We start from the raw sequence: 22,402 nt of genomic DNA, 5'->3' as shown, positions 1-22,402 counted from the left end.
ATCAACATACAATGAAAACATATAAAAAAGAACCTCTACAACCCCAATAACCAGAGAGAAGAAAAGGGTACTCATAATATAGAATAGGTTAAAATTAGATCTTAATGAAAGTAAAATTAATATTGAAATAGCAGGGCACATTGACTCATACCTATAATCCCTTCTACTCTGGAGGCTGAGGCAGGACTATTTCAAGTTTGATATTAGCTTGGGTGTTTAATGATACTCTGTATTCTTTCATTCCTTCTTTCTTTCTTTCTTTCTCTCTTTCTTTCTTGCTGTTTATGGACAGAATGCCTTTATTTTATTTATTTATTTTATGTGGTGTTAAAGATCATACCCAGTGCCTCACACATGCTAGGCAAGCTCTCTGCCACTTAGCTACAGTCGAGCCCTGATACTCTGTCTTAAAAGTAAAAAATGAAAGACTTGTAGCTCAGTGGAAGAACAACATTGGGATCGATCCTCAGTACTGTGCAAAAAAAAAAAAATACTGGATAAAATTTTAAAGGGAGGAAACAGAAGAAAGAAGACAAGTGAAAAGACAGAAAAAGGATAAAAATGAGAAAGTAGAGACAAGAGCAAAACTACAATTAAATAATTAAAACTTTTAATAAATTTGGATAAAAGTATTTAAGAAAAAAGGGAAACAAAACAACAAAGAACAAAATTAAAATGAAAAGAAAACCAAAGAATGTCATATTCCTCCTTGCCTAGATACTTAAGATGGAGACACTTCTTTCCAAGACCTCAAATTTTTGTCATTTGCCAGGTATAGGGATATTGTGAGTGCTGGTGGCAGTATGATGTGTTCCTTTTCAGCTCCAGTTCAGGCAGGCCAAACCAGTTAGGGCAGTGTGTGGACTGATCTCAGTCTCCCCTTGCCCACAAGCCTAGGCTAAGGCAAAGTTACCTGCAGCAGGGCTAAATTCATGCCCAAGGTCTCTGATTTTGCATCAAGAATGAGGTTGCAGTGACAGTTGAAGCCTTCCACCAATCTCTCAGCCTCCATGCCTGTGAACCAGTCTGGTTTGCTCACCCATGGTCCCAAGATCTTCAGTCTGTACTCTGGGGCATGTGACAAATATCCAAACTGTAGTGGTTTGTTGTCTGCCTCTGAGCATGAAAGACCAAATCAGTGGAATCTGCACTGGGGTACAGAACCTCCTGGATGAAGAGATTTACCAGTTCAAACCATGGTGCTCCTGGACCCAGCCCTCTTGTAAGTCCACTCACAGCTGCTGTCCCTCCTTTTCAAGAGATACAACCATACATTTTATGAAGAAGTGTCTTGTTGCTTCTCTCTGCCACATAGACCATATTTCCCACTGCCTAGAATCCTCAGCAGTCAATTCCTGGGCCAAACTGACTCTCCAAGTGGACACCTGCTGGAACAGAGAAGAGGAGAGGACTTTGGATCTTGGAGATATAAAAAATGCAGGGGTTTCAGATCTCCCATGCAATAAATTCAGACTGTGGGACCCATATTTAGATAGCTCCTGATTACATTGATGAATTTCTTGCAAAGTTCAGGTAGTCTCTTCTCCCTTGATAGCTTGCTATGTAGATTCTGCATTTCTTTTTATTTTAAAGCACCATATTTTGGGGTTTGCCTCATCACTGGTTCCCTGTGTTTGCACTCCAATAATTTTCTATGGCCCCTACCTCAACATGCAGCTGCACAGCTTCCATTTTGGTTCAGTAGGTAAGCCTTGAGTTCCTCTAATCTACCATATTCAGGAGTTCTTGATTCCAGTTTTCTCTAAAGTTGCATTTAGGTGACATACAGATAAGAAAGCATTTGGTGGATGGAGTCTTATTGTAGGAGGCTAGGATTAGATAATTAGTATGTGCTGTTAGTATACCTTTTTTTATTGACAGATGATTTGGATATTCACTTCTCTAGAGATAAAGTTGGTTACTTGAAATATCCTGATGAAAGAAAACTTTGCAAAACACATTTTTGCAGTTGATTCAAGCACTTAAATATGAATTGGTTAAGTAGTCTGAATTATTACTTTTATTTTTCACTCAGTACTTCAAGAAACTGAGAAAGGGAAAAGGGAAAATTGTTCTTGTGTTTGCTTTTCCTTGAGGAGATGAATAAGCAGTCTCGGGCACACTGAATAGTCAAAGAGACTAATTTATTAATTTTTGCTGAGAATTTCTTATTAAAGCATAGACAACTTGTGTTTAGTGGCATAATGGAAAGGTAAATTATTTGCCTAATTTAAGAAATAAAAAATTACTTATGTATGTATTCATCCACGCATAAGGAAATGAAAACTGTTCTCTTTTCTTTAAAAAATAAACTCAGAAAAAAACTGCAGTATAGGATTTTGGGGTGGTGACATTCAAGCCAGTGTCTATTGTAGATCCAATAATATTAAGCACTGTACATGAAGTAGTTGGGAAAACCATTGAAGGGGATGTAGTAACCAAAAATGTATCATGGAATACTGTGCTAAACAGGGTTATAGTTTTATGAAGGAGATAATGGTGAAATGAATGTTCAATTAAATCTTTAATTATAACAGTTTGTGGGTAGAAGAAATACTGTGGGTCTCAAGAATTAAAAAACATTTTGAAATAATGTAAAACTATAAAGATGTGTGCATATACAAAATGTTGAAATAAACAATTGTGCTTAAATATCTCTATATTATTAACATAACCATATTTGGGAGGTTGAATATTTTAAATGAATTGCCTCTTTTCTCCTTAAATGAGTTGATTCATGTAAAGCCCTTTGAACATTGCTGGATACATAGTAAAATACTCAAATATTAACTGTTTTCATTATTGGTAGTACTCTTTAATTTGTCATTCACAAAATAATCAATTCAAGACCAGGACATGAGGTAGATTGAATGTAGAATAATAAAAGCAGAAAACAATTTAATAATTATTTCTTTCTAGAAATTATGTTCTTATGTTTAACTGATATTTTAGTCATTTTATGTTTATATAAGTGACATGGGTGTAATTCCAAGTTCTAATATGAAGGTTTTGGATTATGAAGGTTTTCATACCATTGGATCTTTTTCACAGTTCCTGTCTACAATCCATCTAGAAGTACCCTGTTCAGCACAGTGGCTACAGACCACATGTAGCTATTGAGAACTTGAAATGTGCTGGTCTGAATTGAGATACTGTAAGTCTAAAATATACATTGGATTTGAAAGACTTAGCATGGATAAAAGAAAGTAAAATGTCTTCTTAATAATTTTTTATATTGATTTATGTTGAAGTGGTAACATTGTAGTTATACCAAATTAAATACAATATGGTGTTAAAGTTTACCAATTTCTTTATTTTTAGTGTTCTGCCAGAAAATTAAATGACCTATGTGTCTTGCATTGAATTTCTTTTGAACACTGCTGCTCTAGAAATTTCTAGTCTAAGATGATCTTTTAAGAGAAACCTGGGATTCTAGTTCCATTTCAGTCTTTACTAGTCATGTCACTGGTCAGTTACTTAACTTCTCAAGAGTTCAGTTTCATCAGGGTAAACTTTAATTCTTTACCTAAAATAGATAATAGTATATGCTGTATCTCTCTCACTGCATTACTGGGAATTAGCAGAAAGAATTTGGCAGTTCTAGAGAATTCTACAGATATATGTCATTTCTAATCAGCCTTTTGTAATGACTAGAAAAGGTTGAAGGATGCTTAGTGGGTCATCAAAATCAATAATGTTCATTTTCACTTTTTTGTCTTTTACATGTTTATTTGTTGCATTTAAAAATGTTTGCTTTTCACATTTTTCTCATTTGTTATGCTCCTAATATTTAAAAAGAAATTTTATTCTTTTGAAATACTATAAATTTCCAGGTTTCTGTGATAGACTTTTTTTGAAAGCCTACATGATGAACTGGATTTTTTTCATGATTTGAAGAATCAGGAAATAGAAGAAGTGATTGAGAATGATCATAGAGTTAGTACCTCCAAAATAACCAGTCTTTAAAAAAATGAAAAAATGTAATATATACATATATATTACATATATATGTGTGTGTGTGTGTGTGTGTGTGTGTGTGTGTGTGTGTGTTTCATTTTAAATAGGAATTTTGGGGCTGGGGCTGGGGCTCAATGGCAGAATGCTTGCCTATCATGTGTGAGGCACTGGGTTCACTCCTTAGCACCACATAAAAATAAAATAAAAGCATTTAACCATCTACAACTACAAAAAAAATTAAATAGTAATTTTTTTAGCACACATAAAACTTGCCTCTTAATAATAACACTGGTCCTTAGGAGTATTTCTGTTTTCTGGGTATTTCTATGTTCTGAATTTTTGTAAACCATGAGATGGTTACTGTGGTTGTTATTAACTAGAGAAGAGAAAAGTGAACCTCATTACTTTCCAGTTGTATGCCTGTGCTTTCAAAACTTCTCAAGATAAGTTAGTAACGATACTTCTGTGATGCCTTCAATTCTTTTTCATGTCAGTGTTTGTTAGAAAGTGAGGAAATGATTGTGGTAGTGTTTTCCTAACCCTAATATTTTGAGAGAACAGTACAGATTATTTATAGTATTGCTTCCTTCACACTGAACTAGTAGCAACTCTCTGTGTACCTGTCTTCCTTTCAATGTTTTGTCAGGATTTCATGCAAAGAGGAAACCAGTGATGAAGCCTTTTGCCTTTTGTCTGTAAGGATTCCAGCTCTGTTGTTGATTCTCTCTTTTTTTCCTTCAAATATGTTGTCTGCACACAATAAATACTCATTTTCCCCTTTCTCCCTTCTCCTTCATTGCCTTTGACATATGGATCTCAGTGTTTGAAGACAATGAAGATTCTTTCAACTTGGACTTGGGTTTTCCCACTAAAAACATAGATTAAACTATTTTAAAAGATAAATGTATGTGAAAGTTTACCAAAAATGTAAGGAGTGCTCAGACCAGAAATTGGTAAGGTGGGAACTTGGAGAGGCAAGCAAAACACTGAACTGGTCTTACTTTTAGTGTATTTACTGAACTGAATGACGTGAAACTTTTCTTTCTGAAAAATTAATTCAGGATCTGTCTAAAATGCTGGGCTCCTTCAAACTAATGCAAGTTAAAACCACTACTTAGAGAGCATTTTATGCTCTAATTATTAGAAGAAAATGAATTCTGATGGTAGAGTGTTGGCAGGGACGTGAACTAAAAGCAACTTACTTATCCACTGCATTTGGGAGTAAATTAATGTAACCACTTTGGAAGAAAATGGCATCAACAGTAAAGTTGAACCTGTGCATATAGCATAGTATATGTATGCTACAGTCATATTCCCCAGAAAAACTCTTGAACTTGTGTATCAGATGCATGACTGTGTAGCATCTGTATAGCCAAAGCAGCTCAAATACCTCTCTGTGGGAGAAAGTTTTCACGTATTTATTAAATAGGATAAAGTAGTGAAAGTTTTTGAGCCCATTATTATGAAATCATCTTGGGTAGATTTCAGAGAACTTATTACTATTTAAAGAAGGAAGTTATAGAAATCATTATAGACATATAGTTGAAATTGGGAAAAAGACACAAGAACTGTGTGTGGGGGTATGTGTTAAAATTGCTTTAATATTTCTTTTACTTTAGACAAATTTTGTTACAAATATTAACTGATTAATTTCATAAATTAATGGGATTCACTGACTTTTCCATACATGTATATATCATGTTTTAATTGTGTACACCCTCCCAACTACTTTCTCTTACTCTTTTCTTTCACTGTCTGTTTTTCTTCTCCTTCCCTAAAATACCTTCTCTACTTTCATTTTATCTTTTTTTCCTAACAGTTTCCATGTATGAGGGAAAACATGTGACACTTATCTTTCTGAGTTTGGTTTATTTCACTTAACATGAGAAACTCCAGTACCATCTGCTTTCTTGCAAATGACATGTTTGTTTCTTTTTTATGACTGAGTAATATTCCATATGTATATATGTCATATTTTCTTTACCTATCCATCTATTGACAGCACCTAGGGTGATTCCTTAAGTTGGTTATTGTTAGTAATGCCAAATAAAAATAGGTATGCAAATATCTTTTTTGTATGCTGACTTCGTTTCCTCCAGAAATATAGCCAGGAATGCTATATAGTTGCATCATATGGTAATTCTGTTTTTAAGCTTTTGAGGAGCCTGCCTATTGTTTTCCATAATGGCTGTACTTAATTTACATTCACACCAACAATGTGTAAGTGTTCCTTTTTCACATCCTTGTCAGCATTTGTTATTATTGTTTTTTTGACTAGCTGTTTTGACTAGGCGGGGTGGAATCTCAGTGTAGTTTTTATTTGTATTTCCCTGATGGCCAAAGATGTTGAGCACTTTTTCACATATTTATTGGCCATTTATACTTGCTTTTGAGAAGTGTCTGTGCAGGCTCTTTGCCCATTTATTGGTTGGATTATTTGCTCTTTTGTTGATAACTTTTTTGTGTTTATAATTCTGGATGTTAATCTTCTTTCAGATGAATAGTTGGCAAATACTACTTTCTGCTATTCTGTAGGATCTCTCTTAACTGTCTTCTTTCTTTTGCTGTGTGGAAGGCTTAAAATTTGGTGCAATCCCATTTGTCAATTCTCGCTACCATTTCCTGAACTATTAGAATTTATTTTGAGTTGATTCATGTACAGGGTGAGACATAGGGGTCTAGTTTTAATTGACTACATTTGAATATCCAATTTTCCCAGTACCACTTGTTGAAGAGGTTATCTTCTTTCCAATGTGTTTTTGGCTACTTTGTCGAGAATCAGATAACTATAGAGGCATAAGTTTATTTCTGAGTCCTCTAATTCCATTGTTTTTTGTATTTCTTTTTTTATGTCAATACCATGATATTTTTATTACCATTGAAATGCATTCTAGCATATTTGAAATCAGGAATCATGCTGCCTCTAGCCTTGCTCTATAATTTTTCCTCAATATTGCTTTGGCAACTTTGGGTCTTTTATGCTTTATTCTGAATTTTAGGATTTTTTTTCCTATTTCTGTGAAGATTGTCATTGGTATTTTGATGGGAATTGCATTGAATTTGTAGATTCCCTTTTGATAGTTTGAACATTTTAACAATGTTAATTCTCCTAGTATATGAATGTGGGATGTCTTTTCATCTTTATCTACTAGTCTCTTCAGTTTCTTAAGCATTTTATAATTTTTACTGTAGAGGATTTTACTGCCTCATAAATAAGGACTTTTTAGATATAAGTGATAGAAATTTAAAAGAAAAATAAGGCAATAATTAACATTGTATTTAGACTTCTTGTTAGTTTGGGTACTGAGAAGGGTGTGTTAAGCTTCTGAAGTGATATTCCATTTCATATTCTAGGCAGTTAATACATAGTGTTCTCATGCATTTTAAAATAATTAAATTTGAAATAATTTCATACTTAGAGAAAAGTTGCATGAAGGATTCCTGTATACTTTTAATCCAAATTTTCTAAATATTAACATTTTACTGTATTTGCTATAACATTCTTTCTTTTCTGAAATTTTTCACAATACTGTAATTTTATAGTTAAATAATTTTTCTTGAAGTTTACTCTGAGACTATTTGGAGCTATAATAAAGTTTATCATTAAAATTTTGTTTACTTTGCATTTGACCTGCCAACAGATAGGGCCTCATCAAGACCTCAGACTGAATGTTGCAATGTCACTGACTCTTCTTTGAAAAGTGCCAGCTATCCAAAATCCAAAGTGTCAAGCAAGCAGACTTTACTTCCACATCAGATAAATCATGTATATGATGAGTTATTTCAAATACATCTGAAACTGCAGGTAAGATCTAAATACTGATTTGAGAATTCAGAAATATTTATATTCTAGGCACTAAGTATTTGCAAAATTTGAATAAAATTTTAATTAGTATAGATAATTGGGTTAAGGCAAGGTCAGAGGGAACAAACTCAATTTGTAGGAACTGTTGAGTGAGAAAATATAGAGAATGAAAGAAAAATATTGGTAGTAGTGATTTTTTTCTGTGGGCATGTGTATTAGACTTCAGATTATCCTACATTCTATGTTTATCCTCATCCCATCCAATTCTTCTGAAACAAATCTGAAGGTAAAGTGTGCTTTTTGAATTAGGTATTTGAGATTCATTGTTTTAAGTATTACATAGTAAGAAGTTTCCTTGTCAACTCTAACTAAAATGTATTTTTGAACCTTCTTGCAGTCTATCTTTTCTTTGGTGTTTGTTTCTAAAGGGTGTAATTTATATATTTATCAGATTTCCACTAGGAGTACAGAAAGAAACACATGTAATAGTTTCTGTTTGCTATTCTTTTCATTGGAAACATTATATACACTTGAAATACCGAAAACGTTTTAAAAACCAGTTGTTCATTAATTAATTCATGTTGTAATAATGTAGCATTTCAGAAAAAAGTTTTTCTTAACCTGAATCACTAGGAAAAAAATTATAGAAAGACAAAATCTGGTCCTTGACCCAGAGGTAGAATTTAGAGAGGAGAACAATGGAAAGTTCAATCCAGGTTCAAGGAATTAAGAGATGAGTGTTGTTTGGAAAGGAGTGATTGTCATATTGTGAATTTAGCTTCCTGTCTGGGAAATAAAATAGTGAAAAATGAGGTTAGCTGTTTTATAGGTTTATTTTAATCAAAGAAGTGACAGTATAAAGACTTTTGATAATAGAATAAAAACAAAGCAAGGTTGCAAGGATAGATCATCTATAGTAAACAATAAAGAAAAATATTTTTTAAAAGTAAAGTACAAGGGATTAATCTGATTTCTTTAATCTTTAGACTGACTTCAAAATTTGCTTTGTAGTGTTAAGAGTTGTTATTAAGCATGTACTTTTTTTGCTTTTACTATTAAAAGAGTTTTTTGACAAAAGTTTAATAGGAACATATACGTGATCAAATTTTTATGCCATAGTAGAATAGGCATCAAACAGGCACCTTTAGAGAGGGTATCTGGATTTCTCTGAACAGCCATTATTCATACTCATTCAAGGCTTCTAACCTGACAGTATTTTTCCTCATGTTGTCACCATTCCAGTCTTGTTCTGTTGCCCACTAGTCCTCATCTTCTCACATTCATCCCAATATTTAAGAGGCCACATCCCTGCAGTAGTTCTTGATCATGTCTGTCAACATTTAATTTCAGTGATAATTCCTTGGCTATAAATTTTGTCAGCTTTTTGTCTATTCAACAGACTCAGAGATGCTTTGAAGTGGAATTGGTGGCCTCCAAGCATATACATTTTTGTTACACTTTTGATTTAATGTATTCAGTAAATATTGGAGTACCTATTAATATACATTTGTGTTGAGTAAAACATTTATGCTTCTTGCTACATGTAGTTTATTAGAAGTCATAAGTACCCATATAATTATAATTTTATAAGCTTAAATGAAGGAATAATAGATGTATACTATAAATACCTGATGGGAGAGATTTTGATTGAGATTGGAGGAGATTGAGGTAAGATTTTTTCTGAGAAATTAACATTTAAGTTAAATCCTGAAAAATGAGTAGAGGTTAGCCCAGTGAAAGATTTAGATTCTACACTGAGAAATTCCAGTATGAGAAGTTCCTGAGGCATGGTAAGTTAACATATTTACTTAAAGAAAATGTAGTAGGTAGCTCTGAAGATTTTTAAAGCATGAAAGTTGCAAAATTTAATGTGTGTTTACATAAATGTCTTAGAGAGGGACAGGGGTATAAATTGAGAGACCATAGAGCATTCTACTGCAGGATCCCAGGTAAGAAATAAAGGTGTCTTGGACTGGGGTGGTATCAGAGGAATAGAATAAAGGTTATTGTAGAGATAAAATATTCTGGACTTGGCATGATGAATTCAATGAAGTATAGGAAGACTAAAGTAAGTAAGTTGATTCTCATGTTTCTGGTTTGTGCATTGTGGAGAAAGAATGCATTTCAGAAAGAAGAGCAATATTTCTGTTTGAAATGAGTCAGGTTTGGTAGTAAAACATATTAACTTGGCTATTACAAAGTAGATAGTGGGTGATTATCTAATTTGGGAGTCATCTATGTGTTAGTGTTCTATCACTGTTACAAAATACCAGAGATAATCAACTTATAAAGGGAAAAAGTTTATTTTGGTTCATAGTTTTAGAAATTTTAGTTCACGATTGATTGACTCCTTTGCTTTGGGTGGGTAGCAAGGCAGTACATATGGAAGGAACATGGGGTAAAAAACACTGCTTACCTCATGGCCAGGAATCAAAGGACAGAGGCATCAGAGTCCCACTCTCCCTTTCAGTGGCACATACCCAGTGACCTAAAGATCTTTCTTTAGGACCCAGCTTATAAAGATTTCACAACCTCCTACTTAGTGTAATTCTGTAGACCATGCCTTTAATACATGGGTCTTTGGGGGACAGTCAGCATCCAAATGTGTTAGTGTTTAATGTTGTCACCAGTGTGAGAGGTTAGAGAAGTTGGTGTGAAATAATGTTAATAGTCTGAAGTGTCTTGTATTAGGCTGGGGTCCTCAAGGATACAGAGAAAGGGTTGGATTCCAGAGATACTTAAAAGGTGGGTTAAATAGGATTTAGAGATTGTTTGGATGTAGGAGATGTGCTAGAAGTTTTATCAAGGGCAAAATGCAAGTTTAGTTTTTGGACAGTTGGATAAATCATGCTGCTTTTTGCTTATACAGAAAACTGGAGGAAGAAGAGATTAGTTTATTCCTTTTTAACTCATAACTTAAAAATTAATTTTTAGTATATGTAATATAAAACTGATACCCCACCTCCCAACCACTTGTCAATCTGCCCTCTGCCTGCCTTCTACATTACAGGAATTTCCAGCCTCCCAACCACCTGTCAATCTGTGCTCTGCCCGCCTCTTACTTACAGGAATTTCTGGCTTACACTGCCACCATTTTCCTGCTTCCCACATTACGTCCTAACATGCTAGATAGCTATTGGTTCATCAGTCAGCTTGCAAGTATTCTCCTCCACTATTGGTTCCTTCCAGCCTGGGAGATTCCAATATCTGGGAGAAGCTACACCCATCTTTCTCTTTTTTCCTTTCTTTTCACCCTGGAGCGGATGCGTTAGTCGTCCGCATAATAAAGTCTCTTGCATGAGACCTCGTGTCTGCAGTGCATTTTTCTGGGAGCTATTGGCAAACTGCAACTGAGACGAGCGAGCAGGTGGCAGTTCAGTGGGGGTGTGCAGCGGTGGCTAGAATGGCCACGGGTCCCAAGCTGCCCTAGAGTATATATTTAAATTATTTTTATTATATTCACAGAGTTGTACTGTTGTTGCTGTAACCAATTTTAGAATATTTCATTATCCCAAAAAGAAACCCCAACACATTAGAGGTTTTTCTTCCAGTTCTCCAAAATCCCTTCAGCCCTAAGCAACCACTAATCTACTTTCTCTTTCTATATGTTTGTCTCTTCTGAACTGTTCATAATACTGGAATCATATAATATATTATCTTTTAAAATAACTGACTTCTTAGCATGCTAATATTAAGGTTCATTCATGTTATACCATGTATCAACCCATGCTTTTTATTCTTTTCCTTTTAGTACTGGGGGATTGAACCCAGAGGAGTTACATCACTGAGCTACATTCCCAACTTGTTTATTTTTACTTCAAGGCAAGTTCTTGCAAAATTTCCAGGTTGACTTTGAATTTACAATCCTTCTGCCTCAGCTTCCTGAGTAGCTATAATTACATGTATGCTCCCTGGTGCCTGTCTAGCACATGCTTTTTATTGCTAAGTAATATTCCATTATATAGATATATCACATTTTTATTTTACTCTTGAATTTCTGGACATTTGAGTTTTTCCACTATTTGGCTATCATGAGTAATGCTGCTATGAATGTTTTTATTTATGTTTTGTGTGGACATGTACTCCATTTCTTTTGGGTGTATACCTACAGTGGAATGGCTGAGTCATAGGATAACTGTTTTTAACTTTTTTGAGGAACTGGCAGACTGTTTTTCATTTCCACTAGGCAGTATACAAGGCTTCCATTTTCCCCACATCTTTTCCATCAGTTATTTTTCTGTTTTTGAAAAACATATCCTTTATTTTTCTGGGTCTTACTGTGGTTTTGCTTTATATATTTCTGTGATGTCTAGCTAAACTCAGATTTAGACATGCTTATTTTGTGCTACCTGAAAGTATACAGGTAGAGATGTTAAATAGGCTGTTTAGACTTGAGTTTGGCACTTGAGACTATCAACTGAACAGTTGCAGGTTGGGAACATATGGTAATTTTAGCCATTGAATGGATATAATCAAGCAGAGAGTGTGAAGAATGAGAAGAAAAATAACTTAAACCCAAATCCTGAGCAAACATAGTAGTTACAGGATGGTGGAGACTGAGAAGCCATGACCAGAGAAGGTGGTAGAAAACCAGGAGAACATGATATCATGCAAGACATTGAAGTATTTTAAGTTGAAGGAAAGAGATAGTCATATAACATGCTGCTGAGAGATTCAGTAAAATAAGATCTGAGAAGTTTTCTTTAAATTTCATAAGAAGTAAGTCATTTTAGTAGGGCAGTGTGGGCTGAAACCAGATTAAAAATGAATTGAGGAATGACTTGGAGGTAAAGAAGGTTCAGCAAATGTAGACAATGTTTTAGGAGGTTTGGTTGGGGAGGTAATATGGGAAGGAGCAAAATATTTTATTTCAGATGTGAAAAGAGAGATTGAAAATGTTCAGAGATAATCAGAGCAGTCTTCACAAAGGGACTTAAGGCAATGAGATCCTGAACCTATCTGTGTACAGAAGAGAAGGGCATGAAACTGATGTTCCCTTCTGTGGTCTTCCCTATGAATTTACCAGGCCATCCACAGACAATGTTCCAAGGTGTTGTGTTTAAAATTAGAAAAGAGTAAAATGGTTTGAAATAGACACATGGAGAAAAGAATAAAGAGATGACCATGAAAATGTAGCAAGTTTTCTGAATAGCATTGATAACTTAATAGAGAATTGAGACCATGAACTCAAAATATATCACTTTACATGGTGTGTGATTGTTCTGTGATGGTTTTTAATCTGTGGTTTTCATCCTCAGGACAGGGAAGATGATAAGTGTGTTAACCCAGGCCTGGAGTCTTTCAGCCATTGGTGATAGAAGAACAACAAAGTAAGGGAGTGGAGGATATAGGTAAAATAATGGACCATGTGTAGCAACTACTATAATCCCTATTCTATGTACCAATAAATTTTCAAAAATCACTTGGTTAAACCAGTGTCAGTGGATAAAACTGTAATTTGCAGATTTTGTGAATGTTCTTTTTAAAAGTCATTCATATCTGGTATTTTGATACAGTGTTAAACTGCAGCACAACAGAATTTTGCTGAAGAATTTCAAAAGCTATAATGTTTTTTAGTTGAAAGAGAACAACTGACTTTCAGACATAAAAATGCCTTAAATAAAATTAAAGGTGTTGAAGAAGAGGTTCTTACAAAATTTCAAATTCTAAAGGAGGTACTTATAAAGTCATAATTTTTAGAGTAATATAACTTCTTTTTTCTTAGTTTGTGTAATAATTAACATTTTGTCACATTTGCTCATTTAACCTTCTCCCTCCTTTCCTCACACGCACTCCCACACAGATCCACACACACTTTATTTTCTGAACTATTTGAAACTAGCTTGCAAAAATCAATACATAGTATCCCTAAATACTTAGGCATGTGTCTCTTAAGAATAACTACATTCTGTATAGCATTATATATCAAAATTAATGCTAATTGAAAAATAAATTTTAATATATAGTTCACATTCACTTTCACATTTGGTCTCCAACATACTTTTATTACTTTTTTTGTTTTATTTTGTTGTTTTCTAATCTAGGACCTACACAAACTCTATGCATTATCTTAGACTTCTTTGAATCTAGAGTAGATAAACATTACTATTTTGTTCTTAGGACTTTTCTTTGGAGTCTAGGTCAGCAGTGTTGAGGAATATATTGCATCCTAGATTTGTCTGATTGTTTCCTAACAATGATATTTGGTTCAAATACTTTTGGAAAGAATTTTATATAGTTAGTATAGTATAATTTTATAACTATTATACTAACTACAGTTAGTATAATTTAACTTTGCTTAATATTTATATGTACTATAATGTCTCTTGGTGTCATACAGCTTATCTCATATACATGTCATTTACACAGAGTAAAATTCATTGTTGTACATTTATATTAGTTTTGAAAAATGCTTTTAATTTTGTAATTGCCACCATCCTCAAGATAAAATGTAATTCCAGCATTCAGAAAATTTTATTATATTCTTTTACAAATATTTCTTTTCCCATCCTTAGCCTTTAACAACCATGGGTTTATTTCCTGTCCCTAGTTCTGCCTTTTCCAGAATATTCTGTAAATAGGTTCATTTCAAGCTTTTTCTTTAACTTGTGATTTTTAGTAGCAGCTCATTTATGATGTTAACTTGGCATGCTTTTCTTTGACTTTATCCAATTTGTGGTTTATCTTTTTTCATGAATTTGTAAATTTATGTCTTTTGCCACATTTGGGAAATTTGCAACTATTTCTTCAAATTTTTTATGTTTCAATTCTCTTCTCTTCTCTGTGTCTCCAGACTCATATGTTAGTCCTTTTACTGTTAGCCAGAAGATTTCTGAGGCTATGTTCACTTTTTCCCCATTTATTTTCTTTTGTGTTCTTTGTATTGGATAATTTCTGTTAATATGTCTTTTAGTTCACTGTTTTCTTTTTTCATCTCCATGTTGCTATTGAACAATGTTATGGTTTAAATATGAGGTGTCTCCTGAAATCTCATATCTGATACAGTGTAAGAAAGTTTAGAGGTGAAATCATTGAGTTACAAAAGCAATAGCTTAATCAGCAGATTAATTCATTGATAGTTTTTAACTGAGTGGTAACTATAGACAGGGTGTGGCTGGAGAAAGTAGGTAGTTGGGTTTGTTCTTTCTTTGCTTCCTGGTATCATGTGCTGAGATGCTTTCCTCTGCCACTCCTTTCCACCATTATGTTCTGCCTCACCTCCGGCCCAGAGCAAAGGAGTCAACCAACTATGGACTGAGACCTCTGAGACCATGAGACCCAAATACATTTTGGCTGAAATTGTTCTTGTCAGGTCTTTTGATCACAGCAGTGAAATACCTAACTAAATCAAGCCCATTTAGTGATTATTTATTTCTGACATTTTGAAGTTCTAAAACTGCCAATTATTTTCTTTAATTTTTTTTCTCATAACAATTTCTGTCTTTCCATTTACTTTCACATTTACATTTACCTCATAGAATATACGTAAAAATCCAGCATTTGGGTCATCTTGGGCTTGGTATCTGTTGATTGTATTTTTCCTTGAAACTTCACCACATTTCTCAGGTCTTTGCATGTCCAGTGACATTTGGATTGTATTTGAAACATATTGTATAGATTCTGGAACTTTTAGAATTCTCTGGAGAATACTGTTTATTTAAAGCATTTATTCAGCCCAGTGACATTAAGGCCTTAGCTCTTTCTGACCTTCTGTAGGCTGTGGTTCTCTTTTCAGTTTGGTTTTCAGAACCTTTGCAGTTTTGCTTCATAATTCTCTCATGCATATGCCACTTAGAGGATAGTTTGAGACTCAGTAACAGTTTAAAATCTTACTTCAACTCTTCAAGCATTTTCCCTGCTGTGCTTGGTTTGTCCTGTGTCTGGAATACTCAGAGATGAACACAATTTGTACATCTTCATGTACACCAAAGTGAGAGGATGCTTTGAGATTTCTTCTCCAATATTCTCCCTACAATCCAGATCACAAGGTCCCATATTCCTGGTTTCCTTAACTGTCTTTATCTCAGAGCTCTTACGAAAGTAGAAAGCTCCACTTCCATCCAGGGTTTGACCCTGGGGCAGAAGTTTGAAAGAAAAAGAAGAAAAAACCAATAAAACAGGAAATTTCACCCCTTTGATGTTGTTTCTCCAAATTTTTACCCCCTTCTCTAATTCCTGACTCTTGTTTAGTTTTCACAGCAATCAGGTAGCTGCTTTCTGATTTTTCTAGGGTTTTTAGTGGACATCAGTAGGAAAAGAAGAGTGTAGTGGGTTAACCTTGTCACATCTTATCATATGTCTTTAGTACATTTTGGATGTGGAAAAATTAGAAAATAGAAATATTAAAGTAGTTTTAAAAGTCACTACCTATGACTGTATCCTCAGTTATTTAAGGGATCACTTAATATAGTAATAAAATTACATGAAAGTAATTTTTTCACATTGGATTTTTTCATAGGGCTAAGGAAAGAATGTTTAAATTCTCAGATCTCTCCATGCTAATTTTATTCTTGTTTCTTTCTTTAGATTTGTCTACTATTCTTACTAATTATAAACATAACTGCTTTATTTTAATCATATTTATGTAATTGCTTAGAAGGAAATTTATTTTCTTGATTTCCTGTAGATACTTGCTTGTTTTGATATTTTATGTATAAATGAAAGAATTTTATATCTTAAACCTAAAACATTTTAACCTATTTAAATTTAATTAGACAGAAGTTGATTTTTATCATTTCTAAAATTGATTCAGGAAAGAAATAGGTCTCAAAGAAATTATGTATTTAGCCTTGTTTGAAATGTAAAACTGACATAAAATTTTAGCTACTTTATGGTAACACACTAGCTAAAATTTACATGTTAATGTATAGAGCTATGAATTGCCTGTTACTCTCCTGAAAAAAAAAATCACAAATCCTTTGTTGCTTTATTATTCCTTGATATGAAAAGGAAAATACATTGATGACTTTGGGTGGATTTCTCTTAGCAGAATCAAAAAATAGACTTATTTCTACTTAATTTATATGATAATATGTTTGTGTCTTTCACAAATGTTTTTGATATTTTACTGTTAATTTGGTTTATTTCACAATTTTTATAAATTATTTGCCACAATAGTCATCTATGCTTAAATCAACTGCTTAACATTTTTTTTGTGACTGAATGTGTTCTAATTTAGTTAATCTATATTCAGTGGCATTAGTGATATGTGTTCCTTATCTGATTATTAGATTGTATTTTTTCCTTCTTAGCAACATGATCCAGAAGTTGAATACATAAGTGAAGTTCTTAAGAAAAGGAATAATGTAAGCAAGAAACTAAGATCCTTTTGATGCATTAAAAGAATTGAATGATAACTTAAAAAAACAGGTAAGATCTATTTTAATATATTTTAGATAATAAGACCTTCTAAAACTATATTTTTATACAATGAATAAGTTAATAGTAGAACATTTTGGCTAGAGAAAATTTTGATTGGATTTATGTTAATTTTATTTTGAAACACAAATATAAATAAAATAGTCTTAAACTGCTATTGTATCCTCTTCTTCTATATGGAAAAGCAAGTTAGATGTTTGAAAATTTGAAATTTTTTCTTTATTCTTTACAACAGGATCTTCCTGTTTCCGAGACCAACCTGAAATTCATGATCTGCATGTCTCAGCCTTCTGAGTTAGTTGGGACTACCACTGTGCCCAACTATGAAATTTCTTAAAATTTTAAATTTCTTTGTAATTACTACATTACTAGATTAAAAATAAGTGAAAGAAAAAATCCAGATAAGCTGAAATAATTAAATTTTAGACACTGATTTCTGTCTTTAAATCTTACTATTTAACTGTAATTACACACCAAATAGATGAGACACAGCAGTGCATAGGATTAGGGAACAGGAACCCTTTCACAAAAAGACTTCAAACTGAAGCATTAAGTAAAGAAAGAATATAAAATTTGAACAGACATATGTGGGACATAGTTAAGTTTAACATATGAGAATTCCAGGAAGAGAGGAACAAGAGAATAGGGCAAAAGCTAAATATGATAGCCCAGAATTTTCCAAAACTGGTGAAGGATTCAAGAAACTTTTACTACTGACAAGGATAAAGTTTAAAGAAATCATACATAGGCACACTATTTTAAAACTGCTGGAAACTTTAGATGTAGGTTAGAGGGGGAAAAATTTAAAAGCTGTAAAACTAAAGTTTGACTTTTAAGGAAGAAATACCACTTATCTTCAACCTAGAATAAGAAGAGAGACAATTTCCCTTAATTATAAAACCAGCACAGCCTTGAATCTAAATCTTGACATTATAAGAAGAAAAAAATTATGGGACCAGTCTCTTAAGAATATACACACAGGCCTGGGGTTATAGCTCAGTTGGTAGAGTGCTTGCCTGGCAAGCACAAGGCCCTGGGTTCAGTCCCCAGTACTGCAAAAAGAAAAAAGAAAAAAAAAGAAAAAAAAAAGAATATACATGCAAAGAAGTTTTAAATTTACAAAACAATCCAGTCATACAAAGAATAATACAGCTAAATGGGATTTAGTTCAAGAAATCATGGGTGGTTTAACACTTGAAAATTAACAACTGATTATAGGAAAAAACATCATTATATAATCTAAATTGATATGAAATTCAGCAAGAACAAATAGTAATAGAAGGGAATTTCTTAAGTTCTCACAGAGTACCTACAAAAAAATCCAACAACAAAATAATAACTAATGGTAAGTTAGTATTGAAATCTTGTTTTCTGAAATGAAAACAAAAAAAGGTGATTGCTGTTAACACTTTGTTGAACATTTTAATGAAGTTCTTGTTGATTCAGTAAAGGGAAGAAAGGATTGGAAAGAAAAATATTAATCATTCACAGATTATATGATTATATACTTACATACATTACATAGATAGCCAAAGAGGTATGTAGACAAATTTTGAATGAATAAGCAAATTTAGCAGACTCCAGAAGTAAGATTACCATGCACAAATCAAGTGTATTTCTATTTGCCAATAGCAACAATGAAGTATTAAGTGCTATTTACTGAAAGATCCCATATGTAGTATCATAAAAAAAATAATTGACTACCCAGGAATAAATCTAAAGAAAGATGTGTAGGACATCTATCCTGAAAGCTACAAACACTAAATTAAAAATAAAATCTAAATGGGGGTTGGGAGATAGCTCAATCGGTAGAGTGCTTGCCTTGTAAGCACAAGGCCTTGGGTTTGATCCCCAGCACTGCAAAGAAAAAAAAAAAAAAAAAAAACCTAAATGGAAGGATATGTTATGTTCATGAATGAAAGATGAAAGACTCATTGTTGTATACATGTCAGTTTTTCCCATTTATTAGATACATGTTACAATCTGGTTACTAATGGTACTGCACACTCAAGATTTGTACATATATATATATATATATATATATATATATATGTAGTTGTTCAATAGAAATTTTACTTGAAAAACATTTCTCACTACAATAAGTGCCTTTAAGATGTCAGGGATCTTGCAAATTTTTCATTAAATGAAGTAAACTTTCCTGGACACTACTAATGTTTAGGAGAATATGTTGATTTTTAGCTGTGACCTACTTAATCATGAATGCTGCCTGTGTTTTGCTACATTGCTTGGTTAAGTAGACCAGATTGAGAAACATTTTTGATATGAAAATGGTTGAGTTTTATATTTGAAATATTTAACTTTTTCCTCCCTAGTTAAATGAAGTAAGTGAAGAAAACAGGAAGATGGAACTTCAGGCTAAAAGAGATCAAGCTCATCTGGATAACTTCTAGGTAGATTGTCTGCTCCTCACAACATAATTACATTTGGATTTGTTTAATTTTCACACAATCATTCTTTAATATATGGAGATGTACTTTTGCAGAGGAAGTATGAATTTATGACAACACAGAGATTGAAAGAAGATTCCCATGCTGCTCATGAAATGAAAAGTGTAAAACAAGTAAAAGTACCAATTTCTAAAACTTCTAAGGTATCATGTGGCTGAAAATTTATTCAGAGAAAAATTTATTTTGTCCTCTAGTCTTTTTCTTTCATTTAGCAAACATTCTTTTTGGTATTCTTTTAGAGACGATATCTCTAGAATATTGCAATACATTTTTATTTGCAAAAACAAAATATTTTAGCAGTGTTTCAGGTACAGTAACTCAAATCATAAGATCTTATTGTTAATACTGACTTTAGAATTTTGCATATCATGTTAATAGAATTTATAGTATAAAGACAGTGAGTAACTTTTTTGGAAAAAAGAAAATATGTATTCCCATATTGGAATTTCTTTACCTTTGGAAACCTTCAGATTTGTTAGAGTCTCTTAGATATATGATGATTTAAATGGTAGAGTTAAAGCCAATTTTACTTTTCTGTCTTATCAAACTTGAATCAAGAACTTTCATGAAAATTCCTTAATTTGTTAATAAAGTTCATTTCTTTTACCTTCAATTTTATGATTTTCTTGCTTATCTTAGCCAGCATTAATGTTTTCAATATTAGTTGGCCATATTTGATTTGGAATTTTTTTTGCTTGTTTGGAGAAGCTCTGTCCTTTAAAAAATATCTAAAATATGGTAAAAGCACATTAGGTAAATTCTTCCATAACTTTGATGAGATTATAAATTGACATAATTGTTTGATTTAATTTTTGAATCTGGTATGGATGGTGAAAAGTCATTACTCAAATCTTCTCAGCAAAATAATATTCAAGAAAATTGTGTAAAGGTTTTTTTTTAAAATTTGAAATATATGGTTCAGTAGATATGAAAATTAAATAAGGAAAAGTCTTGGATATCTTATAAGTGAAAAATATTGAAAGTATTTTTGATAAAAAAATGACCACACTAATAGTCACTTCAAAAAGTTTCATTTTGGACCCTATCAAACTAATTCACACTTATGTTTTTCTTAATGTGATAAAAATTTATCTTTTCAAAAGTAGAGATAAGACATTAGTAATGAAATAATTATATATTAGAATTATAAATATTCAGTGTTGTGGATAATTACTCCTATCCATACTTTTAGGATTCAGAACCTACTAGAACCTACTTGGTCTTTAGGCATGAAGGGCTAAAAAGATTTATTTTTCAAGAGGATTCTAAAATCAAGGAGAAAGCACATTTTTAACTCATTTTTATTGTAAACAAATGGGATACATCTTGTTTCTCTGTATATGAATTAGAGGCATAACATTTGTGTAATCATACATTTACCTAGGGTAATAGTTTTTGATTCATTGTTATTTTTTCTCCTTCCCACCCCTCCCACTCCTGTTATCCCTCTATACAGTCCCTCCTTCCACCATTCCTGCCCCCTTCCCATACCCTATATGTGTCATCATCTGCTTATCAGTGAGATCATTCATTAGTTTTTTGAGATTGGCTGATCTCACTTACCATGACATTCTCCAACTGCATCCATTTGCCTGGAAATGTAATAATTTTATTATTCTTTATGGCTGAGTAATATTCCATTGTGTATATATATATATATATATATATATATATATATAACACCACAGTTTCTTTATCCATTCATCAATTGAGGGGCATCTTGGTTGGTTTTGCAATCTGGCTATTGTGAATTGAGCAACTATGAACATTGTTGTGGCTGCATCTCTGTTGTACGCTGATTTTAAATCCTTTGGGTATAGGCCAAGAAGTGGGATAGCTGGGTCAAATGGTGGTTCCATTCCAAGTTTTCTAAGGAATCTCCATGCTGCTTTCCAGAGTGGTTGCACTAATTTGCAGTCCCACCAGCAATGTATGAGTGTACCTTTTTCCACACATGCTCTCCAACACCTATTGTTGCTTGTATTCTTGATATTCGCCATTTGAATTGGGGTGAGATGGAATCTTAGTGTAGTTTGATTTGCATTTCTCTTATTATTAAAGATGTTGAACATTTTTTCACATGTTGATTGTTGATTGCTTGTAGATCTTCTTCTGTGAAGTGTCTGTTCATATCCTCAGCCCATTTGTTGATTGGGTTATTTGTATTCTTGGTGTAGAGTTTTTTGAGTTCTCTAAAAATTCTGGAGATTAGTGCTCTATCTGAAGTATGAGTGGCAAAGAATGTCTCCCACTCTGTAGACTCTGTCTTTGTATTGCTGATAGTCTCCTTTGCTGAGAGAAAGCTGTTTAGTTTGAACCTATCCCAGTTATTGATTCTTGCTTTTATTTCTTGAGCTATGGGAGCCCTGTTAAGGAAGTCTGATCTTAAACCAACAAGTTGAAGATTTGGACCTACTTTTTCTTCTATAATCTGCAGGGTCTCTGGTCTGATTCTGAGGTCCTTGATCCATTTTGAGGTAATTTTTGTGCAGGGCGAGAGACAGGGGCTTAGTTTGATTCTGTTGTGTCTGGATTTCCAGTTTCCCCAGCACCATTTATTGAAGAGTCTATCTTTTCTCCATTGCATATTTTTGGCACCTTTGTCTAATATGAGAAAATTGTATTTATTTGTGTTTCTGTCCATGTCTTCTATTCTGTACCATTGATCTACCTATCTATTTTGGTGCAAATACCATGCTGTTTTTGTTACTATTGCTTTGTAGGATTGTTGAAGGTCTACTATTGGGGTACCATTTGCTTCACTCTTTCTGCTCTGGATTGCTTTAGCTATTCT

At 33.0% G+C, this 22,402-nt stretch overlaps 1 pseudogene; it reads left to right on the top strand.

Moving 5' to 3' along the window:
* The first annotated feature begins 1,122 nt into the window (after window positions 1-1,122).
* LOC124975248 (coiled-coil domain-containing protein 138-like) lies at window positions 1,123-20,093 on the top strand (annotated as a pseudogene).
* Window positions 20,094-22,402: the final 2,309 nt, after the last annotated feature.

This window comes from Sciurus carolinensis, unplaced genomic scaffold (genome assembly GCF_902686445.1).
Source record: "Sciurus carolinensis unplaced genomic scaffold, mSciCar1.2, whole genome shotgun sequence".
NCBI lineage: Eukaryota > Metazoa > Chordata > Mammalia > Rodentia > Sciuridae > Sciurus > Sciurus carolinensis.
The sequence above is the reverse complement of the archived record's forward strand: the minus strand, read 5'-3'. Positions and strand labels throughout refer to the sequence as shown.